Source organism: Oxyura jamaicensis, chromosome 8, assembly GCF_011077185.1.
Source record: "Oxyura jamaicensis isolate SHBP4307 breed ruddy duck chromosome 8, BPBGC_Ojam_1.0, whole genome shotgun sequence".
NCBI lineage: Eukaryota > Metazoa > Chordata > Aves > Anseriformes > Anatidae > Oxyura > Oxyura jamaicensis.
In genome coordinates, this window is record NC_048900.1 from 8,275,030 (window position 1) to 8,290,554 (window position 15,525).

At 42.3% G+C, this 15,525-nt stretch overlaps 1 long non-coding RNA gene across 1 annotated transcript; it reads left to right on the forward strand.

Moving 5' to 3' along the window:
• The first annotated feature begins 12,106 nt into the window (after positions 1–12,106).
• On the forward strand, positions 12,107–15,270 carry LOC118170939. Its single transcript, XR_004752954.1, has 3 exons — positions 12,107–12,233; positions 13,599–13,653; positions 14,720–15,270. It is a non-coding gene; the product is annotated as an uncharacterized LOC118170939 (long non-coding RNA).
• Positions 15,271–15,525: the final 255 nt, after the last annotated feature.

The window sequence follows — 15,525 nt, forward strand, 5'->3', positions numbered from 1 at the left end:
CGAGCAATGGCTTCTTTGGAATCTCACCTAACACAAAAATGTCAATATTTATGGGCGGCTCTCAGTATGTCATGGGGTACAAATAGCATTTCCATGCAAGGGATCGTGCTTTTCTACCATCAAGAAATCAAAAGCTTTTTTTTGTTGTTTTTGTGGAGTAGCAGATAGCAGCAGCACTAAAAACAATGCTAGAACAAGTAAACAAAGGTAGAGTTTGTGTATCGTTTACAGGCATTCATCCAAGCCAAACCGTTTCAAGTTCAGCATGAAAAAACAGGTTGGGATAGTTGCAAGCAGGCACAGAGATGCTATTTGAGGACAAGATGAGGTAAGGAGCACGCTCAGTCAGTTCTCTGCATCTGTCCTTCCCTCAGAGACTTTCTCAGCTCTTTGGGAACCACTGCAAAAATTCAGATTAACCTCAGTAGAGGCTGTTAAATATTAACATGCCTGGAATAACACGAAGCAAACTTCTAATTCCCTTTGGGTCAGTTCTTGCCATGTATTCCCTGGCTAGCATCACAGTGTCCAATGCTAACTTGGTTTCAATAAGAATAATTAGGTAGGGAAAGCTGGGTCTTGTGATTATGTCACTGGTCTATAAGCCTAGGGCTTTATTCTCTTCTCCACCCCATAACTGATTTTCTGCAAGACAAGTTATTTCAGCTTCTGTGTTCTGCTTCACTGGTGTAAAATGCAGCCACCGTATCCCCAGCGTCTGCACTCTCTGCTGACCAAATGAGTGATAAATAAAAGGAAGACTTCCAGGTGCAGTTGTTATCCCATGAACAAAAATACTTGAAAGCTTTTGGATGCATTTGTAGTACTACAGTGTTTGGATGTGGTAGAGAAGTCCCTTAACTGGTGGAGTGTGCCCATGACCATACCTGTGCATGAGTAAGTGGGGAAGGTATGATGGCACGAGCCAGTAGGTCTTAAAACCTTAGTTGTGACCTGCCACTTCCCTGGGGCTGTCCTTCGTAGGCAGCGTAAGGGCACTGTAAGACCAGAGAGGTTGCAGCTAGAAGGTGAGGAGCAGCTTGCATCAGACGAACGTTTTCAAGTCTGAATGAAAAGCGCTGCAACCGCGCTGCTGGTTTGGGGCGTGGAGCTGTGCCGAACTGCCCTACCCTTTACACAAATCACTTTTCGTCTTTACCGTAACTTTTGTCAGTAGTTTTCTCACTTCTCCCTAATCATTATGTTCCTGAAAGATTCCCTCTTCTCTTTTATTTCCTGCTGTCCCTGGGTTCCTCTGGTTTGGGGCAGCACCTGGGGCTGGGGCTGGCGCTCTGCAGCCACCCAGCATCGTGCGTAGCCCCGAGGTGCTGCTGAGCCCGTTTGCGTGGTTTGGGGAATCTTCCCAAGTGGATGCTCGTTTTTTTGACAGGGTAACTTGAAACTCGTGTCTAGGGCTATAACTTTGTTTCAGTAATCTTGCACCTTAAGCCTTTGATTAATTTAACATGCTGTGGCCAGCAAAAAGCCTTGTTTTTTCACTTCAGCTGTGGGAGAGACAGCTGAAAAAAGGTTTTTGTTTGTTGTTTTTTTTTTTTTTAAAAAAAAAAAACACACCTCTCTATATATATGATCTTATATAGTAATGTGTATATATATATATGTTTATATTTTAGTAAGCATTGATAACTGTCTCTTTCTCAACCTTAGTTTGTCGAGATGGTTTGTTAAACTTTTTTGTTATTTTTAGCTGTTCTTCTGTGGATATGTGAAGTTATGACTGTTCCAAAAAATAAAAAAATAAAAAATTGCTACTGCTTGCCTCCTCCTGAGGAACCTGCAAGCTTCTTTAAGCTTCCACAGCCCGACACTCCAAGCTGTGTGTAAACTCGTGTTCCTGTGTAATGTTATCAGGTCAGGAGATGTACTCTGAGTGGTACCATCTTTTGATTTGTACATCCCAAATTTGAAGTCTATCCACCACGACTGATTTTTATTAGTTTTCTGAGGTAGGCTTGTTAGGCGCATGTATCACCACAGCTTTGCAGACTACTTCTGCATCTTCAAGATGCAGAAGAGCTTAGGGATATGGTTTAGTGGAAGATTTGTTAGCGTTAGGTCAGAGGTTGGACTCAGTGATCTTGGAGGTCTCTTCCAACCTACACTATTCTGTGATTCTGTGATTCAAGCTTGCTACCAATGTTCTTTGCAGTAGCCTAAACTAGGCAAACTCACCTCACAGCTCTTCAGGTATCTATTCCAACAGCAGGGTGTTTATTGGCACACAAGAGATGACTTGTGCCTGCTCATAAATCCCTTCCAACAAAGAAGCAATATTTAAAGATTTAAAATTAGAGCATTAGCGATACAAAGGGAAAGCGGAACAGGTTTGACCATGCCCCGCTGTACCTGGAACAGGATGATCTTACTGTAATGTTACGTTTATTTTATTTATCCCACTTTTAGCAGGAGCCTATGGCAAAAGCTGCTGCACTAGTATTTTCCTTCAAGGTGCATTGAGCTTAGAAGGAGGTGTTTATGGCGTACAACAGGATATGTGGACCTTGCTGAAAAGTGGGCAGGGAGGTAATTGGACAGGGATATATTTTTCCAGTTCATTCTAATAATGAATATTTAGGTATAATTTCCCCAGCTTCATTTTCATCAGTTTGGGCTAATACTTCGTTAAACTTCCAGATGGAAAGCAAAATACTTCCAATAACTGTAACAGCTCGGATGGCTCGGATTGCTTCTGTGGTGGGACGTATTTGAAGAAGTCTGCAGGCAGCTCTCACTGTTTCTTCTCGGTATTTTTTCCAATGGATGTTAGCATTCATTACTGAAAACATGCATCCCATTTCTAATACATAACATTTCTTTCTTGTTTGCCTTTTATTGATACACTAGCAAGGTTTTTCCTTAAAGGGCTGATTTTGGCGGCTTTATTCACATGCAACTGGTAGCTTGTATCTGCGCAGAACAGAGTCTTCTGTCACCCATAATGGGAAAGTTGGGATTTTTTTATTTACCTGTTTAAATTCATGTGACTGTTATTAAAGTACAAAATAAATAAAGTGGTGGGACATACTAATATCTTAAATTATCAAGATTTAAACTACCAGATACTAAGTAACGTACAATTTCTTATTGATGTGTCCTAAATAACCCTGAAGGGTTCCTGAAGGGAAGGGGAAGCTCTGGATTCTTTTAAGAATCAGTAACTAAAACCCATATGTTTTGGGGCGACAAAACAGGGACTGTTTGGTGTTCTTCATTGAAACCAACATAAATGTTATGAGTTCTGAAAGTACAAAAATGCGTTTTTTTCTTCTTCTTCGTCACATAGCATGGCAGCTGATGATGACAAAATTTGGGGAAAGAAACAACACTACAGTTTTCAGATCTCATATTATTTGCATGTAATCAGAGTGAACAATAATCCTGTAGCACAGCAGGAATATCACTTTGCAAAGTCTTTACTCAGTCAAAATGTTGTTGTTTGCGACTAGACTTTGTATAATGAGGTCAAATAAACCCTTCTGTTGGCCGAGGTATTTTTATTTCTTGACTGGAGTAGAGGCGAGGGAGGAAGAGAAGCAAAGGAGAACCAAGACAAGAATTTGTCAGTATATATAAATCAGTCATAAAAATCACATGTGTATCAAACATATCTAGTCATGGTCTTTTAGGTTGAAAATCAAGTTAAAATATTGACTCACTGAGGTCAGAAAAGAGCAAAGGCAAGTCAAGCCAAATCCATTGTCAGCAACTATGTCTCCAAATATAGAATAGTTTAATTGTCTGTCCTTGTTAGGCCTGTTTTCTAGAATTTAAAAATAGCTGCAAGCTCTCTTTAATCAAAACTTGCAAAATACAATCCAGCAGTGACCTTTAAGTATCCTGCTGCAGGTCTGTGTCTTCCTGGTGGTCACAGTGGGACAAAGGTATGAATTTTCCCAAATGCCTTTTGGAGAGTTGGGATGCCACAGTTCTTCTTGGCATATAAACGAGTGGCAGTCGTGGAAGTGACAAAGCTCAAAGTTGCTCCAAAAGAATACTGTTTATCATTTTTAATTACCGTATTCACATATATGATTTTTTTTAGTGCTTTTCCTATTTATATAGTCATTAAGAGCTTTAAAAAATAATAATTGAACTGTTGTTTCTCCAACTGTTTAATAAATAAACTAATACCTGTAGTTAGACATTATGTAATTGGGCCGAACCTTATTTGAATGCCAATCTGTATCATGCTGCTAATTTCAGTGAGAAAGACTCATTAGAATTGGTACCCAAATGGGAGCTATGCTGTTTAAAAGCAGCTGATGATATAGCCGAAGAGGAGTAGAAATGTGATTAGACATGTTTACAATGTCCTCTGAAATGAAATAAAATTATTGAGAAAACTCCTGGAGGCAGGAAAATATTACATTATCTCCACATATTGTATTGTCTTCAGAAATGACTCTAAAGCAAGAATGACTCATTTTGGAAAACAAAGAATGTAATGAAATACCCATGAAAAGTCAGAAAACTGGATGGTTACAATGACGACTATAAATAGATTTCTCTAAGCTTAATAGGGGATTTCAGTGAAACACCCAGGTGCTGAATAGGGCAAGTCACCAGTTATGTTGGGAGATGGGGTTGCTTGAGCTTGATTTAGTGGAATAATTAAGAATTTTCAATTCAAAAGAACTGTTACAGTGCAGTCCTAGCTGTGGTTACTGCTACCCCCCTGCATCTCTCTTCTTTCTCATATTGTCTTGCTTGTAACTTTTCCTTGTGCATTGCAGGCTGATAGCAAATGCCCACAAGCATTGTACCTTGCTGCTTGATTGAAGTAAATGAGGGTAGTGGAGGAGTGGGAAAAAAAAAAATATCCTATGAAATAAACCCTGTTCCTAAATGGTCAGCAGCTCCTTCGACACTGGACTGGTCATGCAGCTCATTGTCAGTCATTCCTAACATCAAGACAATCAGAGGTATGGAATATGGGAATATGCTTACAGCTATATTGTCTTCCTTTGCTTGAGACAACTCAAAATCAAGTTAAACTTTTTTTTTTTTTTTCTTGCCTCAAATGTTTTATTTCAGATCTCCCTTTATTGTACAGTCATTTAGAAAGCTGTTGTAACTAAGCTCTTCAGCATTTTTACCTCTTCACACAGTCTCACTGGAAATACTCAGTTTCTCCGATCTTACCCTGTGGCCGTGTGCCAGGAGCCCTGATTTGGCAAAGTTTTTCTTCAGCCCTGGACTTTCTAACTGACATGCAGTGAGAGGGGCACTCATAAACAACCTCTAATTAGGAAAAAAGTAGAGTCCCACTCACATGACCATTAGTTACTACACACACAAAAAAAAATGGAACTCTAGAGTCAAACTTCTTTCCTCTCAGCTTGAAAAGTTCTGGTGTTTCTTATTTGCTATTGTTCCATACTATTTATAACTTCTAGCTACCCAGGTGACCCCTCACTGTAGTTCCCCTGCTAGCTGAGAGGAACATCATTGTCTTCTTTCTTTCTAAAATTACTTCAGTGTGCTTGATCTTCTCTATTTCCTCTTATTATTCTTCCCCAGTTCATTGTTCCTGATACTGTTCCTAGACCGAGTTTATTGATTTCCTGTCTCTGTCCCTGTCTTTTGTTTATTAAGATGATCTATGTCTCAAGATAAAGCCTATCTTTTGTTACACATACTGAATCTCTCTTTGATCTTACAAGAAAATTGCCGCCCCAAATTTAAGAGCTGAATCACAAATAGAGTAACTCTAGAAGAGCCGCGTACCTGCCGCGTACCTGCTCCTACCTCAAGATTGCTGCTATGTATAAACCTCATTTTTAAATCAGAACTTGGTATCTCGTGGTTTTCTCCTCCGTGCCGCAGTTAGACTTCTCTGGACAAAGGCAGCCAATGCTTGTCCCGCAGAATTGAATGGTCCTTGGTGTGGAGGCAGGGGAAGGCAGCGCACACCCCACTGAAAGCCCAGATGAGTCTGGGGAGATGGGGAGGAAAGGAGATCGAGACCCAGAAGAGTGGGGAAAGGTGGAAATGGAGAGGAATGCTGACTGGAGCATCCTCACGTGGCGGGGTTGACATCGCTCCCTGCTCGTTTGTTCAGGAACACCCCAGGGAGTCCCCAGAGCATCCTGCTGGAGGCAGGGGCTGGAGCCCCTCCTGTGGTCAGCGATGGACTTCAGCGGGGCCGTGGCACCTCTTCAAGATGTGATCTAACCAGTCAAAACAAACGATAACTCAGCCCATGTGTCCATGTTAGTGTTGCACGCCTGGATAACATTGACTTCAGTGGAATTTTGCTCCAGCAGAGCTTTGCTCCAGTCATGGTACTGTCTTTGGAAAGACAAACATGAATGTATACTCATATCCTGAACGCAAGTTAATTGAGTTAGATAAGGCAAGAGAAGGTAAATATAAGTAATTCTATAGAGCAGGATGCCAGCTGATCCTGTGATCTGATAGGTCACTTCTCGTTATTTGTTCTGCTAAAAGGAAAACTTGTGCATGTCTTCGCAGTGTTTGTGAATGGGTTCATGTGTTTGTCTTTGCGTTTTTCTGCCGCGGTGCCATAAATGAGATAACGAGTGATTCATGCGCCCCGTTAACAACGTGAGCGCTGGGTGACACGCCAACCGCTCCCGCTGAAGCGCTGAATATAGCAGGAGGAAGATGTGTTATGTGTACAGTATGCAAAAGGATCTGCGGGGAGTCGAGGATGTTTACGCAGCCGTAAAGAGAACAGGTGTGAGGGGGACTCCAAACAAAATCCAGCGTCCTGTTTATTTAAGGAAGTCTTTTCATGGAACATTGGTGTCCTTGTGCTCGTACCTCTCCGCACAAGAGAAGCGGGGATCAATAATAAAAATAGCTGCAGTACCAAGCCGCCTTCCTGGATGCTGCTCTGCATGGGAGTGGTTGAAAGGCTTTGCTCAGGCAGCGGTGTAACTGCGGTCGGGTCCTGGGAGGGAGGCCTGCTTTATCTCGACGCGATAGAAGAATTTCCATCTGCTTGGTTGGAGCAGAATCCCTTTGTTTCTGACAATACTTGGCATAGCGTTGACACTAGAACTGCAATTTTCCATTGTTGTTTTGGCCCTTGGATAACTTCGTTTATGGACAAGAGCTTACTCGCTGCACATTTTCTATTTAACGAAACTGGCATTCTGCCACGTTGGCTTTCCTGCTGCATTTTCATTAGCACGCTGTGAGGCTTTGGCTGTACATAGAAGACACGAGGCCTTGCTGAGTGGCACCGAAGGGTTATGTCCTGGCCACTGCAGAGCTCTCGAGTTAACCCTACGTGAAGTACTTCTCAGTGTTTTCCAAATCAAAATTAGAGGTGGAAACCTTGTTTGTTTCTTTCAGGTCAGCAAAAGTCATCCCAGACTCCCAGAGGCTGAAGAGCATTTTTTCCATTTTGTATTTAATGACAAGCAATAAATATTCTATTAAGCCCTACTGGGGCTGTCGTAACAGCAGCACGGAGGTTACGGCGCGTCTGTGCAGCCTTGCAAATGGTTTTATTCACCATGCGCAAGGTAGAATAAAACCACATTCCCGAATTCATTCCTACTAAGCTCAGCAGGGGACAGATGCTGGCCGACTGTTGCATGGGCTTGCCCGGCGCAGCAGGTGGTGGGGTGTGCGGGAGCAGGATCCTCAGGACAGCGGTGGCGGGGGTGGGTGAGCAGGACAGGGATGGTGGGGTGGGGGGAAGGAGCTGCAGCTGCGTCCTGCTGGGGCAGTCATTTTACAGAAAGAAAATTTGCAGCTTTAAGTTGGCTCAGCCATAGAGCACTCGGAGATTTAAACTTTTTTGTTGTTGTTACTCAAAAAAAAATAAAAATCACCACTGACAAAAAAAAATACATATTCGTACATAATTTTGCTGGTTTTAGGCACGTGCTACTATTCTGTTTGTGCACAGTGAGACCAATAGCTTTTTTCCCCCCTGAATAATGACAATAATAAAGTACGTTCAATAACAAACCACACAACTTTATATATGTTGCGAAGCTATTCAAGTTGTGTTTGCCAAATATAACCCCTGACTGAACTTTAAAATGTCTGCTTCTAGAAGCACAAGCAAAAGCCTTTTTATAGCAGCCTCCTGACAAGGATAACTTATGTATTTCACAGTATAGAAAATCCTGGAGGCAGCGTTATTTTTAGCTGTGTAACCTTTAAGCGTATTAATCTATATACCAGTAAATTAGTTTTTAACAGGTGAATGACTTAATATAGCACAGCAGATGAGTTACAGATGTGGATAATGTCTGTCCAAGCTGCTTTTTTTCCTGGCTTTAGATTATTCATCTGGAATGGCTAGAAGCCAGCTCTGGGAATTATTGATAAAAATGAGTTAAGAATAGATTAGAACATTTCCCTTGTGAAGTATAATGTTTCTCTGTTGACTGCATTTTCCATCTTCCATTAAGCATTACAAGCCAGATTGTTTTTAACCTGATTTTAAACTATTCATGTTCTATTTAAAATATATTACTATAAATGCTTGAGTTCCTTATTACGGAGTGAAGGATGTTTTTTTAGAAGAAATAACATTATTATAAGCAAAAAGAAAAACATTTCAGCTTTTCGCTTAGGGATTGATTTTTATTTTTGTCTGTGGAGAAATAAAATCTTCTCTGCTCTCCTAAGGACTTGCCTTCTCCCTGAGCTGGGTGGCTGAAAGGTGTGATACCCATTAATCTTAGTGGTGCAAATGCAGTTCTCTGAGCGTTCAGGCTTTTAGAACAGCTGTGGTTTTGTGTAGTTTCTTTGTTCGGTGTCCCTTTTCACCTTTGTTCTTACTTCTAATAAATCCAGATTCCCGAGAAGATTAAAAAGGTCTTTGACCTGTACAGAAAGTTAGAGGGATGGAGTTATACGCAGGGAAGTAATCTGAAATGTGATAGCAAAAAATAAATAAGTATCCATTCTAAGCATAAAATAAATGAGTTTCTGAAGTCTGTACAGTGATTTAATAAATGTGAAATGACTCCATCCCTGTGAAGGTCATAAGGGCTCCACTGTAGCTCAGTGACATTATGAATGCTTTGTTGCATTAAAAACAAAAATAATAAAAGGTTTTAAACACTGAGATTCCCCAAATCCTGAAGGTTCTTATGCAACAGAAGCTGGACTGCTTGAGTCCTTGGTTATGCTTCTCATCTTTGGTAAGGAAAGAGTGGTAAAAACAGTAATGGTGAAGACCAGGGTGTTCTGCACCAGGAGTGAAGTGAAAGGACAGAAGACACTAAATGTGCAGAGGGTTCAGGATTCAGCTCTGAACTCTGACCTGTCTTCTTGTCATCATCATTTCTTTTTTTTCCCCTGGTGTGTCATGGATATAGTTCTTTCTCATCTACATATTGCCAGTTATTGTAGTAATTTCCACAAATTACAAAAAGTCTTTTTTCAGTCCTAAAAGCTTTCTGTTCTGTACCACATTTTCATGCTATTTTTAACTGTTAGATGACTGTAAAACAAACTGCATTTCATCAGCTGTGCTGGTAATACAAGAGGAAGCATCCTCCTAAACCTCCTCTTTCCTGGCAGCCTCATCACTTGTGATCTTTTTCCAGCTCTAACATTCTCGGCTATTGGATACTGTGGGTAACTGGATAATGTGAGTAAAGAAAGTTTGTCTTTGGACAAAGTGGAGGTTATCTGAGGTGCAGGCTGTATATATGAAGATACGGTATTTTAAATGTCCAGCCTTCTTATTTTCATCTCTCCTGTCATTACATAGGTCATCTCTCCTACAAATTCACGTGCACCACACTCAACTGGAAGTGCTCTAAGAGTGTGAAGGTGCCTTTCAGTGAAACACCGTTATCTTGGCAGTCTTTAAATCTTCTAGAAGAGATTTGGTAAGAAACATCACATGGGATCTATGCGGGAAATGTAAGCCGAGTGACAAAGCAATCCAACATAGGTAATATTTATAGAAGCAATGCAATAAATTATCAGGGTTTACAAACGTATAATCACAGAAATAGAGGGAAGTTGCAAGTAGAAGATAGCTTCACTGTGGTTTTAAACTGGCTCAATCGCTCAGAAGATTTTTCTGTTTGTTGGTGTGCTAATTTCTGATAACTATTATATCACTTGGCTTTTGCAGGTTTTTAAGATTACTGTTGTTATTCCACCAAAACTCCCTTCTTCTCATCTTCCCTTATTATTCTTTAAGTTCCAGCCAATGTGTATCTTGACTGCCAGGATAAAATGTTTGAGGTATTCAGCAATGCTTTCAGTGGCAGTCTAGCCAGTGGAACAGCTCGGTATATTTCTGTTCCTCCTTCCCTGCCCTACCTCGTCTGTCCCCTCCGTGCCCTCTCCTTCCTCAGCTCTCTGGGCTCTGCAGTCCTGCCCCCCCGGGACCACTTCTGAGCTGTGACTAACCTAACTTACCTTTCTAAAGGTAACACAAAGCCTATCATGCCCAGCTCAGTGGGGTTGTCCTGACTGGTGGGACCATGGGCCTGGACTGGAATTTCAGGTAAATGTGGGGGGAAAAAATGGTTGCCTTTGGTGTTTTGAAAGGATACTGCAGCACATGAAGGAATCCTCTCAGTCTCTCCTTTCTCCTGATTCTCCTCCCAGGAGGAGGGAAGGATCCTAACTTTCTTCAGCTGGGCAGTGGCTGGAAGATAAATGGTCTGCGCAGGTAGATCTTACAGTAACATCATGGTCTAATTTGTACTTTTTCTGCTGAAAGACTATAGGGGAACTGTAGGTTCATATGGAAATAGTTGGCTGAAATATAACAGTCCGGTGAAACATTATGGTGTAGAGCATTTATGTCAGAATAAATGCAGCCCGCAGAGCAAGCCCTGAATGACACAATGGAAAATATCACCCCCGTTATCCTTGCCTCTGTTGTTACCCTCCTACCCCATATGAAAAGCATTCTCTTCCTGGACTTTACATTGTCTTTCCTTGAAACGTTTCGGTCTCCCTCATGCAAATTATGCAAACGTCAGCATGAGCACTTAAAGATTGTGACAGCGGCACAAAACGTACAGGACCAAAACGGGTTTTGCTAAAACAATCAAAAACATGGCAATGAGAGACCTGATTTCCCTGTTACGTATTTAAATTCTTTGGGGATAAATTCTGTTTACCAATCAACAAATCTGACATTCAAAAAAAAAAGTATCTGGATGTTGTAAGGGAGGTTGGGATGCGTGAATACGGTGACAGTGATGAAGCAGAAAACAGATCTAAAAGCGAATTCATTTGCTGCCACATAGCTTTGACAGCTGAAAGAGTTTTTGTTCGTGTTTCAGAACAAACTGACCTTCTAGCTGGGGCCAGGCACGAAGCTTTTTGCCAAAGGTGAGTGGCTGGAAGGCTTCTGAGCATGTGTGAAAAGGGCAACAATGGAAACTGTTTGTTTGGAACACACGTGTGCTGAAACGCAGTTATGTGCAAATGTCAGCCTCTTTCTAACCAGGTCTTTATTCTGTGCATCTAACCAGCCACAGCACTCTCCATGTTGTGCATGCAGGGTGTTACAACCGCTGTAGCCTATGGATGCATTTTAACGTTTTTAGTCAGATAGTGCTTCCCTGCTGACCCGTTCACGGGTACCACTCCAAACCCTCCAGGCAGGAAGCACTCAGACCTTGGTCTAGCAAAGCACGAGTAATGCCGCTTAAGTCAATGCAACTTCTCTTAGAGTTTGCTGATGGCTTGAGGTCCTGAATCATGATAGAAGCCACCCAGAAACAGCTGCTTTGAAATAACTACATCTATTAAACATTGCTACTTGTATATTTCAGATTTCAACCAGATTTTAAGCTCATCCAGGACCTCCTGAGGTGTAAGAAGCGCAGGCATTAATGGCCTAAATTCAAGCGTCATATGTCTGACAGGAAAGTTAATAACGTTAGTCTTTGAGGGAACTATTGCAGAAAGCATAAATTGCAGAACACTGTGTTCCTTTTTCAGTGTCTTGCACTAATCCTGACGCGTGAGCCATCTACAACCACAAATAACATTATCAGTTCAAAATCTCCAGCCAACCATAGATCACTCCTGGGCTAGCGAGGCTCTTGCTGTACAGCAATGTGACCTCTGGCCAGGAAGAGGCTTTCTGCTTTGTCAGATACGGTTGCGTTTGGTCAGAAGCAATTCGAGGCAGTACAGCACAGGGTGGAAAAACTGATAGATGTGGGAAGGTGTAAATTCATACAGAATATGTATTGATGAAGTTGTCTTCCAGCTACCCAGGACAGCTGTAGAGGCCAGTAAGTGTTTACAAGTGGGCGGACAGCAGGTGCTCGGCAGCATATGGGTTATAGCTCAGAATTAAACACTGTTGATTGCAAACAGCTCACTGCTAGCTTGCATTGGCGAAGATAAACCTCTCCATACAAAGGTGTAATACTTGAAAAAAATGATTATAGATAATGAAACATGTCTGGAAAGTTACCAGCACTTCCACTTTGAGATTTTTTTTTTTAATCCTAAAAACTATTTCAGAATAACCAGTGTAGATATCCCAATGTAACATGAGGATATAATTTGCCCCTTTTGAAATGAGCTGAATGTGGAAGAGCAAAACTCCTCTTTTTTTTTTTTTTTTTTTTTTTTATTTATAGGCATCTTGGTGGCAGTGGGTGTTGTGTTGTAACGGAGTGCCTACACACCGTCAGCATACAGCAATGTGTTTGAGCTAGAGCCCAAACCAGGAGCTTGAGGGTTTTCCCATCCTCTCCTTTGCATTTTACAAGCTTTTGTAATCCCAACTGCAAAACAGAATCAAGAGACACAACAGATGGATAAAACATTAGCAAGAATATCAAGATACTGTTTGTCTCAAAAAAAAAAGAAAAAAAAAAAAAAGTAATATTTGTTTCAAAATTATTGGCTAGGATTAAAATCTATTTTGAAGTCAATGAGAATCTACTGACCCTAATACAAGATAAACTATTCCAAGAGAGCCAGCATAAACATTCAGAGCTACTTAGCTATTAGTAGCAGGCTCAAAAACAGAGACAAAATAGCACATTAAACACACACACAAACATTGCTGTTTGCATACTAAGGAGCAAAAGAAGGATGTACAGCACACCAGAGCCACAGGAGAGAGAAGGTAGCTTCTATTTTATGCCGTGACGCTGCAGCTGACGGCACAGTGCATCTAATTGTGAATAGTCGAAGTGTACCCGAGCCATACAGGGAAGTAAATAAGATGAGGTCTGCACAGTCAGGTGTGCAGCTGAGAGCTGAGGGCATTCACGGTGCTGTTCGTACTGTGCTGAGGGGAAGGAAGGGAAGGTTGTGCAAAGGCACCACCAGGCAGGCAGGATTTCCTCCTCAAAAATTTTATCCCGGTGAGTGACACAGAGCATTGTGTGTTACACAAATAGATGCTGTGTCAGTGTGTGTTACACGTATAAATCTGTCCCAGAAGGACATAATTATGGATGCAAAAGCGGGGATGCCAAAAAAAAAAAAAAAAAAAAAAAAAAAAAAGCTTGAATTACTGTTGCTTGTAAAATTTTGCTTAGTCTTCCCTGAGTATATGCATCCAGACATGGTCTTTAAATCTAGAATCCATGTGCTGCTTAGATTTCTGAAGACACTTGACATGCTTACTGTTTTCCTAGCCCAGCTATGGCAGCAGCCCACACGAACTCCCACCTCCCTGCAGATTGTTCACAGGTAGGTGACATACGAAGTCTGCCTGGAACTGGTAATTTTTGGTGCCCTTCTGTGTTCTCTGGTTTCTGTACTGCCTTGCCACTGCACAGTACGTCTATAAACATAACCCACAGTCACCTTTTGTACTTTCTCATTTTCTCCCCAAACAAGAATGGTCTAGTCTGGACTTTGCAGTAATCTCTGATGTACAAGGAAATCTATCTCCAGTGATGCAGGAAAGGAGCCGCAACCTCTGTCAGCGATCTGTCCTTGTTGATAGGAGGTGCCAGGCCCTGCCTGTGGAGGAAAGCAGGGCAGAACCTAGCACAGACCAAGGGGGCTCGGCTGCTCTCCCAGCACACGCAGAAACCTGCTGGGCTTGCAGGGTGGTGTCGGAGACAAAACACCTGAAGCCCAGCCTGGGTTTCCCTGCAGTAAGGGCTGGTGGGTGATGGAAACGTCCTCCTGCCTGCCGGCACCCTGGCCTGCCGCACCGCTCTGTCCTCACCCTGCTATCTGATCATGACGTTTAGCTGTGACCCCGTTCCTCATTTCTGCTGAGACCCCGTACAGCCTGCGGCCTGCCTCGGTACAAGGGGAAGGCCCAGGCCTGCCTCTGGCCTGGTACAAAAGCAGAGAGCAACTGGCACTGGGGGCCTTTACTTGGTAGGACTTTGAGCTATCTGAGAGGTTTGTGTATTGCGCTAGCAGCTTCTCAGAAAGAATAATCAAGTCCTCTAAGTGTTTTAGGGAAATATGGCAAGAATGTTAAGTCTTCTGTTAGAAAAATTGTCGGTGTCATTCCCCAGGGAATTTATTTATAAATAATGTTGCCTTGCACTAACATTCTGTGTACCTGGTCTTACCCCCCTTCTCTGGCTATTGAAATGTTTAAATAGAAAACATAAATATATTTTGTTATGCTTATTTACTTTGTCTCTTGTGTTTACAAAGATACAACAAGGCTAAGGGCTAAAATAGAGCGCTTGTACAAAAATACACAGTTTTAGCGACTCCAATGAAATGTCTGAAGTTAGGGTTTTGCTGGTATTTTATTCTTTCTTTCTGTAAATTTTTCTTCCTCAAGGTCATCCACATTGAGGAGAGCTTTTGTGTGATAAAAAGTGAGGTAAACCCAACATATCTAGGGCAGTTACACTCATCTGATCGGATCCTACAGCCAAGTAGATGGAGGTGCAAGGTGTGCCCTGCACGTTTCAGACAAGGCCTTTCCCCAGGGACTGTCTGAGCGTCTGTAAATGCTCGCTGCCCGACTCCACAGGTCGTCCCTGGAAGCCAATGATGCCTGTCACGAGTTAATGTGCTACTATTTGGGATCGAAACTGTGGGTACCAACTAGCAGGAATCAAGAAAAAAAACGCCCTGAAACTCTTCAGGCTCTTTCACACCAGGATTTCATTATAAAGGCCCTTATGTACAATAGCTGCACCCATTTAAGCACAAGGTGTTTCACTGAAAAGTGAGAGACTCCGATGCCAGGGAAGAAAGTACAGAGGTTGCAACACTCCTGGGAAGCTGTGATGAATTCAGCAGCCTGTTTCATTTCTGCACTAGTTGTGAAACCACCTCTTTGTCCTCAGCGAGGTGAGTTTTGCCTGCCCTTGCCAACCTGTATGGCTGGTGGGATGACAGGGAGCAGTGTTTGTGGTGCAGGCTGCGCTGCGCGGGGTCCACGTTTGCTGTGCTGTGCTCGCACACCTCACGACATTAAGCCGAGGATGCGGCGCCTGTTTCTGGATTTGCATGTGGTTCCGTGCTCCTGTGTCGCCTCCCCCGCCTGCCCACAGGTTTCTGTGGTGTGTCGTCGTTTGGGCAGTTTGGTTTGATCCTATTGGTCTGAAACACTAGGTTTGTATATCAGAAGGGGAACAT